The sequence below is a fragment of the Dendrobates tinctorius genome, unplaced genomic scaffold (genome assembly GCF_039654945.1).
Source record: "Dendrobates tinctorius isolate UK_male_01 unplaced genomic scaffold, ASM3965494v1 ptg000243l, whole genome shotgun sequence".
NCBI classification, from domain to species: Eukaryota; Metazoa; Chordata; class Amphibia; order Anura; family Dendrobatidae; genus Dendrobates; species Dendrobates tinctorius.
In genome coordinates this window covers 5,394,271-5,404,997 of record NW_027361910.1, presented here as the reverse complement: position 1 = coordinate 5,404,997, position 10,727 = coordinate 5,394,271, and the positions used below count along the sequence as shown (strand labels likewise).

The 10,727-nt window shown below is 41.3% G+C and overlaps 1 long non-coding RNA gene across 1 annotated transcript in view; it reads left to right on the top strand.

Annotated features, from left to right (window-relative positions):
* The first annotated feature begins 780 nt into the window (after positions 1-780).
* LOC141060692 (uncharacterized) overlaps positions 781-10,727 on the top strand; it is a 51,518-nt gene continuing 41,571 nt past the window's right edge. The window contains exon 1 of the long non-coding RNA XR_012222747.1: positions 781-858. This is a non-coding gene — a long non-coding RNA (uncharacterized lncRNA). The remainder of the gene's footprint in view (positions 859-10,727) is intronic.

The following is a 10,727-nucleotide window of genomic DNA, read 5'->3' as shown; positions in this document are numbered from 1 at the left end:
CCGGTCACCATTCTGGTCGCTCTTTTCTGAACTTGCTCCAGTTTGTTGATGTCTTTTTTAAAATGTGGTGCCCAAAACTGGACACAATATTCCAGATGAGGTCTGACCAAAGAGGAGTAGAGGGAAATAATGACTTCACGTGATCTAGACTGTATGCTTCTGTTAATACATCCTAGAATTGCATTTGCCTTTTTTGCTGCTGCATCACACTGTTGACTCATTAGTTACATGATTATGATAAAATTGCAGAAAATAAATACAATGAAAAACAGAAAATATCAGACACAGGTAGGAACCACACAGCATACCCTACAGGAGATTGCCAATAAACGTAATGTTGTACAGTATAGATGCATGCCTTATAAAGCACACCAGATGTAAAGGTACAATGAAATTGGTGAATGTAATAAATATATACTGTAGCAGCATACACAAAAGCTAAAAAAAACTGCAACATACAAATAGAATGTTTGATAAGAGCAAAATACAGCTCTAAAGTGCAGTAATGCGAATGAATAAAAATAGTGTAGAAAATAATGCACAAAATAACTGTGTATGACTATATGACAGTGGACATAGTCCTACTGAAACATAATAACCCTTAAATAGTAAACCCAATATAAGTCAGGGCACAATCTCTGAGCAATGAGAGTACAACAGCTGAATAGAGATATAGCAGTGGACATAAGAAGAGCAAAAAGATTAACGAATATGAGCTCCACCCCTACGGGAGTGGAGACACATCCATATTCATGACTTTAATGAGCAGTGTCACATGACTGCACAGGAAGAAGGCAGGAAGAGAAGCAGACGGCGGGACTGAGATGTAGCAGAGCCTGTTATGCAGACACTTGGAGGGTGAGTACGATATCTTCTGCTCCCCAGCTCCCCCTCCAGCTATCTGGTGTATGATTAGTGTATAAGCCGAGAGGGGCGTTTTCAGCACAAAAAAATGTGCAGAAAATCTCAGCTTATACACGATTATATACGGTAGTAGGATTGCTACTTCCTACAGGTGGCACTGGAGTTCAAGTCCCCTTCCTCTCTGACGAGACCATTTGCATATTTAACACCCTTTTTCTTGAAAGGAATGATGAGAGCTTCTTTTTCCTTTGTTATTTCTTGAATTTACTTGTGCCAAGCTCCAGTCTTTGCATAACTGTAAAGCATCTTATGGACATCGTGCTAAAAATATGCAAACTATTTGTTGTTGTTCTCAGCGATCAGCAATTTTACAGGTAGGCCCCATCTGTAGCATGATTTTATAGTTGCATGGTGTGCCTTAGTCGGTGCAAATAGATCGCAACTAAAGCTTTATGTTTGATTCTGTCAGGGACCTCAGCTGATGATCTAGCAATGCATATTATTTGAAAATGGATCCTTACTAGCAGATCTGTCAGAAAGTAGGAATTCAGTGAGGAACTCTTTTAGTATTATATTCTACAAGGAAGCCAGAATATCTCTGAACATTATAAGTCCTGGCTGTGAAAAATATATCAGAAAGATTTAGTTTTACAGAACTCAGTTCTTCCTTTAGTGTATTATCAAAGTTCATCAGCTCATCATGGCCCATAGGGAGCTCAGCAAATTTTTACTCTGTATGAGATGTTACGAATTAATTTCTTTTTACACTTTTGAGAATACTTGGTGTAAATCTCTCTGAATAGATATCTTTAGTCCGGTAATTGTAACTACATTCATAGGCTTAATCAAGAGTTTATAGGTTTGCAGAAATAACATATAGAGGTTGTGACCAGTTATGAGCGAATGTGCTAGCAAGCAATCCCCTCATGTGTTGCAGCTGTCAAACAGCCGTGAGACATGCAGTCGCGGGGACTTGAACATATTATTCAATCATACCGAAGATACTTGGGTCGCCCTCACACCCAGGGCTGTGGGGTACTCGGTACCAGGCCGGTATCTCACAGGGAAGTGTCACAGCAGCAGTGACCCGGTCCGTGGCCCTGGGCGCCCTTTGTAAATGTTCAGTGTGAATGTGTAAGTCGTGACGCCACCTGTGGTGTTCGGCAATGTAGATGTTAAGCCGACGCTGGAGACAGTTCCTCTGGGACAGATGGTGTCGTGCAGCAGTGATGGTATAGCCCTCCACAGGCAGGGCTGTAGTCCCAGGGCAGAGTGGATGTAGCGACACTTAGATGGTGTAGTGTCGGGCGTAAGGGATGTAGCAGTGCTGGACAGGTTGACGCAGGAATAAGTGGAGGACACCAGGGCATGTAGTTCCAAAGCTTTACTCACAGTCTGTGGTGGCTCAAGAGCCCGCATCGGTGCCGTGTCCTCCGGGTCAGGAGCCCAGCCAACCTCCAGGCAAGATGAAGCACACCTTTCCAACACTCCTCCAACTCATGTGCCTTTTCTGAATGTCTCCCTCTTAGCGCCTTTAAGTGAAGTACTCCTAGTACTGAGTTACACTGGAGTTCCTCCTGTCTGATGTTCCTATGAACGCTACTTGTACGGCAGACAGCTGTAGCCTGCTTCGGGGACTCTCTGCTTCTAAGTCCCGGCTCTCTATCTCGTTTCTGTTGTGCCCCCAAGCCTTGTGTGGGAATCAAGTGATGACAAGCTTCTATTCCTCCGGTGTGTGTTGCGGGACCATAAGTATCCAAACAACCTCAGGGACCGGACCCCAGCCTTGCAACCAGAACTTGAGAAGGGTTCTCCTCTAACCCTTAATCCTCTGTTCTCTTCTTCTCCTCACGTTCCGTACTAATCCTTTCCTTCTTATGGAGAGTCAGGCTTTCTTTCAGTGTTCCTTTCCAGTGCCAGCGGACCCAGATCACTGAGGTCGGCTGCAGCACTTTCCCTCCTTCATCCCTCTCAGAGGATCTCCTTACACAGGTCCGACCTCGTCAGACTCCTGTGACTAACTCTCTATATCCTATCCTCTTCCCGCTCTTTAGTGCAAACTAAACTCCACCCGTCTCCCAGCACGCTTCGTGTTCCAAGCAGGGAGCCACCAAAGGGTGCTTTGCTACACTACTGTGTTGTGTGGGATGCAGGTGTTGGAGCATGGTAAGGGGTCTCCACCTTACCTGAATGGTGGGGTACCACACCTCAGGAGGAGGTGCAGTACCTCTGTGGCGACTGAATCCTCAGGGGCGCCAAATACTCAGTTATCATATGAGCATGCTCGGACAACACCTTGTCCGAGCACATTCGCTCGCTCATCACTAATTGTGACTCATTACTTACATCCCAGGAAATAATGAATATAATAATAATAATAATCTTTATTTTTATAGCGCCAACATATTCCGCAGCGCTTTACAGTTTAACAGTTTCAAAACACAAGTCATAAGTAACAACGTTAACAATACAATAATGAAAGCAAAATAAGACGACCCTGCTCGTGAGAGCTTACAATCTACAGTGAGGTGGGGGAGATAGAGTACAGGTGTGTATTTACAATGGTGTATTTACAATAGTGGTCCAGCCATCTTGCGGTAGTGAGGGATGGATGGAGATAGTGAATGGGCTACACATGCACACTTACACATAAAATGACTTTGATTAGTGAACGTGATAGGCCACTCTGAACAAATGTGTTTTGAGGAGCGCCTAAAACTCTGCAAGTTGTGGATAGTCCTAATTTCTTGGGGTAGAGCATTCCAGAGGATTGACACAGCACAGGAGAAGTCTTGGAGTCGGGAGTGGGAGGTACGGATTAGTGCAGAGGTTAGTCAAAAGTGAATATGTGCATTGTTTTACACAAGAGGAGACCTTTTCAAAGATCAGTTGAAATGAAAAATAATGTATATCAGAAGCTGGGATATCCTTAGAATTCAGCCATTATAGGGGTTGTCATGTTGGGAAACTTTTGGTCAAATGCCCAATATGTATTTCCTCCCCATCGATGAGCATAAGCAGAGAGCCACTAATCATAATTAAGCTCCAATCTTGAGCAGCTGCTGCAAAGAAAATGGCGGGCTGCCTTGCTATTTTAAGGGAAAAATAAGATGTTTCTAGGGGTTCAAGTAGACATATGGAAGAGGTCGCCTGCAATGAGAAAGCACATCTGAAGAATTACCGTATATCCATTTTCCATTTTATAAAGTGATGGCCAGCAATTGCACAATGGAAAGCCAGGGCTCCACTTGGCAGAGAAAACAGTGAAAAGGAAGCAGTGCTGTTTTTATTTTCACATTTTATTCTGAAGAATACAGTATCATAAATCATAAAATGTTGGCATATTCTACTAATAAGCCACTAGTTTAAAAAATTGTAATAACCCTTTATCTTGTGTTTACATAAAACGTTGAGTTTTAATGAATACACCATCTGTATGTTCACTATTCAGTACACTGGCAAGCAAGCATAAACCTTTTTCTTAAAAACTAGGAAATTACCTAGGGTATAAGACCTCTACCCCACCATAAATGATCTATTATAAGTGATGAGTCTCACAGATCACTATATGCACTTTCGTTAACTCTCATAGTCACCTCAAGTGGATGAATCCTATTTCCAATGTATTAATATGTTTTTTTATCTATGATCCTTATCATGTTCCTACAAATCAATGGTCAGAAACCTATCACTCACCAAATTAAATATTCTTCCCCATAAAGTCACATTTTCCCTGTTTCAATCTAAATGTAAAGGAGTATTCAGGTGTATCATTGCTGTTCTGAAATGTCACACATCATTGAATTCTTAAACCAGGAACCTGAAAGTGATCCATGCCTGAGATTTGACTGGCTTAGGCTGAACAAATCTGACTTTTCTTGTGTGGTGTATGGGGCTTTATCACCATTACTGTATATGGCAGCCAAATTATTATGTAAAATTCATAGTGGATGAAATTACTTTCTATCTCACCTTCTCTTTGCTGATGATGGTTATTTTATATATAAAGATATTTTCTCTGCTATATTAGTAGCTGGAAGTCAAATATGAGATTTCTCAGGCCTTCTGAAAAAGGTATTACGTAGTCAATTTAGCATGGACACTGCGACAGAGAATAACTTGTATTCAGCCATAGTTTGTCGATAGAGAAGGTAATGTAGATCTAAGAATAGTGTAAGTAATTGCAGAAAAATACTGCTATAAAGAAAATAGCAAAATGATGTACGGTAATTAGAATTTTCAGAATAAAAAAAATTAATACTTGAACAAACCTTCATGTGTGCAGACGTAATATTCGGACTGGGTCACAGTGGAGACCCCCAAAATCAGATGTTGTCTGATATGTAGTGTAAACAGGGCCGGCGTTAGGCGCAGGCAGACCAGGCAGCTGCCTAGGGCCCCCGCTCCCCCAGGGGTCCCCAGCTAGTGGCCTGCCCCCAGCGCCAACATCCCCCGCCGCATTGAACTATACCGGCATTTGCCGTTACAGTTCAAAGTGATGATGGAGGAGAGAGCATCAGCTGACACTCCCTCTCCCATCATTCCCCGCTCTACATTATATTCTATGGGGGGGCTGTATAATATTTATTATATTCTATGGGGGGTGATTGCATCATACTCTACGAGGGGGCTACATTCATTCAATTCAATTCACAGAAGCTTTATTGGCAGGACTAAATACACATTAGTTTTGCCAAAGCAAGTGTACAAAAGGGAATAGGGATAGGGACTGTAGGGATGTTGGGTAGGGGCTGTAGGAAAGGTGGATGCGGGCAGATCCAGGATGGGGCTATAGAAGTCCATTGCATAGGGAAGGTGGATGGGGGATGGGGCAGATCCATTATTCTATATGAGGAGGCTACATTGTATTCTATGGGGGGCTGCATCATATTCTATGGATGTCTAGACTATATTGTATGGGGGCTTCATTATACTTTATGAGGGGTCTACAATATATTCTATGGGGGCTGCATTATACTATACGCGGAGGGCTACATTGTATTCTATGGAGGGGCTACATTATACTATATAAGGGGTTGCATTATACTCTTTGAAGGAAATGCCATATATTCTATGGAGGGGCTGCATTATACTATATGAGAGGGGCTGTATTATATTATATGGGGGGTTACATTGTATTCTGTAGAGTGGCTGCATTATACTCTGTGGGGTAGCTGCATTATGCTCTAAAGGGTGGCTGCTTTACACTATAAGAGAGGGGATGCATTATATTCTATGAGGGGTTACATTATATTGTATGGCATGGCTGAATTATGCTCTATGGGATGGCTGCATTATAGTGTATCGAGGACTATGGGGAATACATTATATGAAGAACTATTGGGTGCATTATACTAAGGGAAGTGAATTGTACTCCATGGATGACTATGGCGGTGCATTATACTATATGGAGCACTATGAGGAATGTATTATACTATACGGAGGACTGAGCAGTGTATTTTCATATATGGAGGGCTATGTGGAGTGTATTATACTATATGGAGGACTGAGGAGTGTATTATACTATATGGAGGACTATGGGGCATATTATGATATATGGAGGACTATATGGAGTGTATTATACAATATGGAGGACTATGGGGGACATTATATTATATGGAGGACTATGGGGTGTAAACTGTAGATGTGCTGCTGATAACATGATACTGTATGGTGATCTGTTAGTGATCCATTAGTGATTGTTCTGTCCCCATCATTCATTCTCAGACGGTGGAAAGAGGCCAGGAAACAAGTGTTGAACGACTTCAATATTGTCGATCACACTCATTTAGCGGCCTGCTCAACGCATGTAACTACAACCGAATTGCTTCTGTTTGATGTGCAATATGTTAGTATTTGGGGCCCCATTTTAAACTTTGCCTAGGGCCCCACTTTGCCTAAAACCGGCCCTGACTGTATGTATATATATATATATATATATATATATATATCTATATACACACCTGGATTCAGCATTTTAATGGGCAGGAGATGTGGACCAGTCGCTGAGATGAGTGCACATGTTCACATAAACATATAAAGATAAACTTATCAATATCATCAGTATAAACCCATGTGATTTTATGTATACATAAAAGAAGAAGCAGCAGCAATGTATCCGGTTGCTGTGCACCTCAGGCAAATACCAATCTTTCAATAAAGCCATTATTACTACTTAATGGCCCATAATGGCGATGTTTCAGCTCCAAGTGTGAGCCTTTCTCTATGGGCTGTTTTCACCTTTACAAGTTGGTGTGCTTCCTCCATTTTTTTCTAATATATATACTGTATATATGTGTATATATATATATATACACACTGTATATATACACTGTATATGTACACATACACACACATGCAGTACTGAGCAAAGGATTTACGTGGGTGTGAAGAAAATGCTGCACATTAAAAAAAGCTTTTAAAAATTGAAGTGTTAATTTTTTTTTATTAACAAGTATAATGATAAATTAATATATTAAAGAGAAATGTAAATCAGATCAACCTTTAGTGTGTAAACCCTTTGCTTTCAAAATGGAATAAAGTTTTTGAAGGAACTGAGCAGGGAGGCTGCTCTAATCTTCTGCTGATTTAGGCTTGCGCAAATCCTTCTGTCTAAACATGTAATGGTTAGCATAGGAAAACATTTCACAAAACATCACAGAAAAAGACACAGCCTTAGGTCGCAGTCACACTACCATAGAATACGGACGAGCGCTATGCGAAAAAAATCGCATAGCACTCGGACCAATGTTAATCTATGGGGCAGCTCCCATCATCCATTTTTTTTCTCGCCCGTGTTATATGTGCGGAGGAAATCAATCACAGCATGCTGCAATTTGCACCATACCTAGGCCGAGGCTCGCCAATGCAAGTCTATGGGTGCGAGAAAAAAAACAGATTACACATGGACCATGCGTGTGACTTGTGAGAAATACACCCCGGTGTCCTTTAGAAAAGCCGGCAAGTCAGTGCGCTATACTATAAAATCACACTGTCAGGTTAAAATAGAATTGACACCCCAATATTCTGAACCAACACTAATGGGCATGGCTGCATCCTGATTAAAAATTTTTTTTCGTTTTTTCACAAATAAGCGTCATAAGTCATATCACAGAAATTTTCCACTGTCATGAAGTATGTCATGAGAAAATAATCTTAGAAGCAGTGGGATCCATTGAGGCGTTCCAGAGTTATGACCACATAGAGTGACAGTGGTCAGAATTGTAAAATTTGGCCTGTCAGGAAGGTGAAAACAGGCTTGGGGTGAAGGGGTAAAAACATATGTCTTTTTATCAGTTGACATAATGAAAAGCAAATGAGCAAAGTTAAATCTAAAACAAATCAATCTTTGGTATGATCTCCCCTTATAATGAAGTGCTAAAAGTATTGGTTTTGTCATGACTTAGCAAGGTAATCTTTCAGCTGGAAAGTCTCTGAACTCTATTGAACATGGCTTACCCTGGAGTATCCCTTTGATGTAAGTGAGTAGAGGAAAATTCCCATGGAGAGGAATAAAAAAAAAAAGAAAAAACAAAAAACAAAGGGATAGTATGCTTTTGATAGCGTGAAGTTGCTCCATATCCCAAAGGGCCTCAATAGAGAGACGCCTGTTCAAAGACTCGTGGGAACAGTGAAGAGACAGGATGTCGAGAAGTCTTTTTTTCCCCTTCCCTTTCTGTCTCTCCTTTTCTTTTTTTGTTGGTATGTTATCATAATATTCTAGTCATATGTCCAAAAAAATAAAAAGTGAAGATAGCAAAAAAGTTTGTAGAACACATTCATTTAACAGTGTTCATAAAAAATGGCAAAAAAAAATTGCATAATACAATATGTTTAAAAGCAGCAAAGGGTATTAGCAATTGCACATTACATAACACAACCAAAAACTCCTACTTTGACAGTCGTATATTGGGGTTTTCCTTTAGTATATGTTAGAGGTCTGTAATATTAACAGTATATTTAAAAGATTAATTATTAAAATTCATATAGAAATACGATCACTATAAAAACAGTTCTAAAATATTTGCTTTGTAGTTGATATTTTCACTAAAAAATATTATTTTTTCTTTTATAAGTAGAAAATATACACATACACAGGGCCGGTTTTAGGCAAAGTGAGGCCCTAGGCAAAAGTGTGGAATACAGGGGTGCAGACTGTGACATGGGTGTATGAGGGTACAGGCTGTGTGGGATAGAGGGGTGCAGACTGAGACTGGTGTATGGGGGGTATAGGCTGTATGGGATAGATGGATGCAGACTAACAGGGCTGTAAAGGGGTACAGGCAAAAGTTTATAGTGGGGCCCCAAATGCTCACATATTGCATCATCGCACACAAGCATTTCAGTTGTATTCACGTGCGCATAGTTCAGGCCGCTAAATGAGCGTGATCAACAATATTGAAGTATTTTGACGCTTGCTTTCCGGCCTCTTTACACCGAGAAAGAATGATGGGGATAGAACAATTACTAATAGATCAATCTGTCCCCATACAATATCATGTTATCAGCAGCACATCTATAGTTTACACCAGAGGTGTGCTGCTGATAACATTGATTTGTGTTCCGGCATAAACAATCCAATCACTCGATGAATATGCAGCATTTTGCTTGTTTAGTATAATACACCCCATAGTCCTCCATATATTAAAATGTGCACCACAGCCCTCCATATTGTAAAATGCACACCACATAGTCCTCCATATAATATAATGTGCCCCACAGTCCTCCATATAGTATAATGTATTCCCCATAGTCCTTAATACAGTACAATGCAGCCCACATATAGTATAATGCAGCCACCCCACAGAGTATAATGCAGCCTCCCCACAGAATATAATGTAGTCCCCTCAGAGCATAATGCAGCCCTGCCATACAATATAATGTAACCCGCCCAAAGAATATAATGCAGCCCCCTCATATAGTATAATGCAGCAACTCCATAGAACATATGGTAGCCCCCTCATAGAATATAATGCAGCCCCCTTATATAGTCCAATGCAGCTCCCCATAGAATACCATATAGCCCCCTCATAGAGTATAATGAAGTCCCCCATACAGTATAATGTAGCACTCATAGAATAAAATGTAGCCACCTCATAGCGTATGATGCAATCACCCCTCATAGAATAGAATAAATATAATACAGCCCCCATGGAATATATTGCAGCCCTCATAGAATATAATACAGCCCATCTCTACATAGAATATAATGTAGCCCCATCAGAGTATGATGCAACCCTCCCTCATAGAATATAATACAGCCCCCATAAAATATAATGTAGCCCCTCATCGAATATAATACAGCCCACCTCACTATAGAATATAATGTAGCCCCATCAAAGGGTATGATGCAGTCCTCCCTCATAGAATTTAATTTAGCCCCCCCCAGAGAATGGCCCTACAGTCCAGTACTCACTCACTGATATATTAAAAAAAAAACCTCACATTCCTCACATCTCCTTGTGCCCCACGCTGCTCCAGGCTCGGCTCCGGTCTTAGTGGCTGCAATGCCCGGCACACAGAGGGTGTGCGATGAAGTGATGTCATCGTGCACCGGTAGTGTCAGAGGCAGTGGGGAATGATGGGAGAGGGAGTGTCAGCTGACACTCTCTCCTCCATCATTGCTTTGAACTGTATTGGCATCATAGACGTCGGTATAGTTGAATGTGGCATGGGGGGAGTCAGCGTTGTTGCTAGACGGACCCCATTGCGGCTGCGTGATGTGCCGCTATTAGTGGCACGCCACTGGCTGGAGGCCCCTGGGGGAGCGGGGGCCCTAGGCAGCTGCCTGGTCTGCCTGCCACTAATGCTAGCCCTGCACAAATATACACACACACACAACCATATACACACATATAAAATGC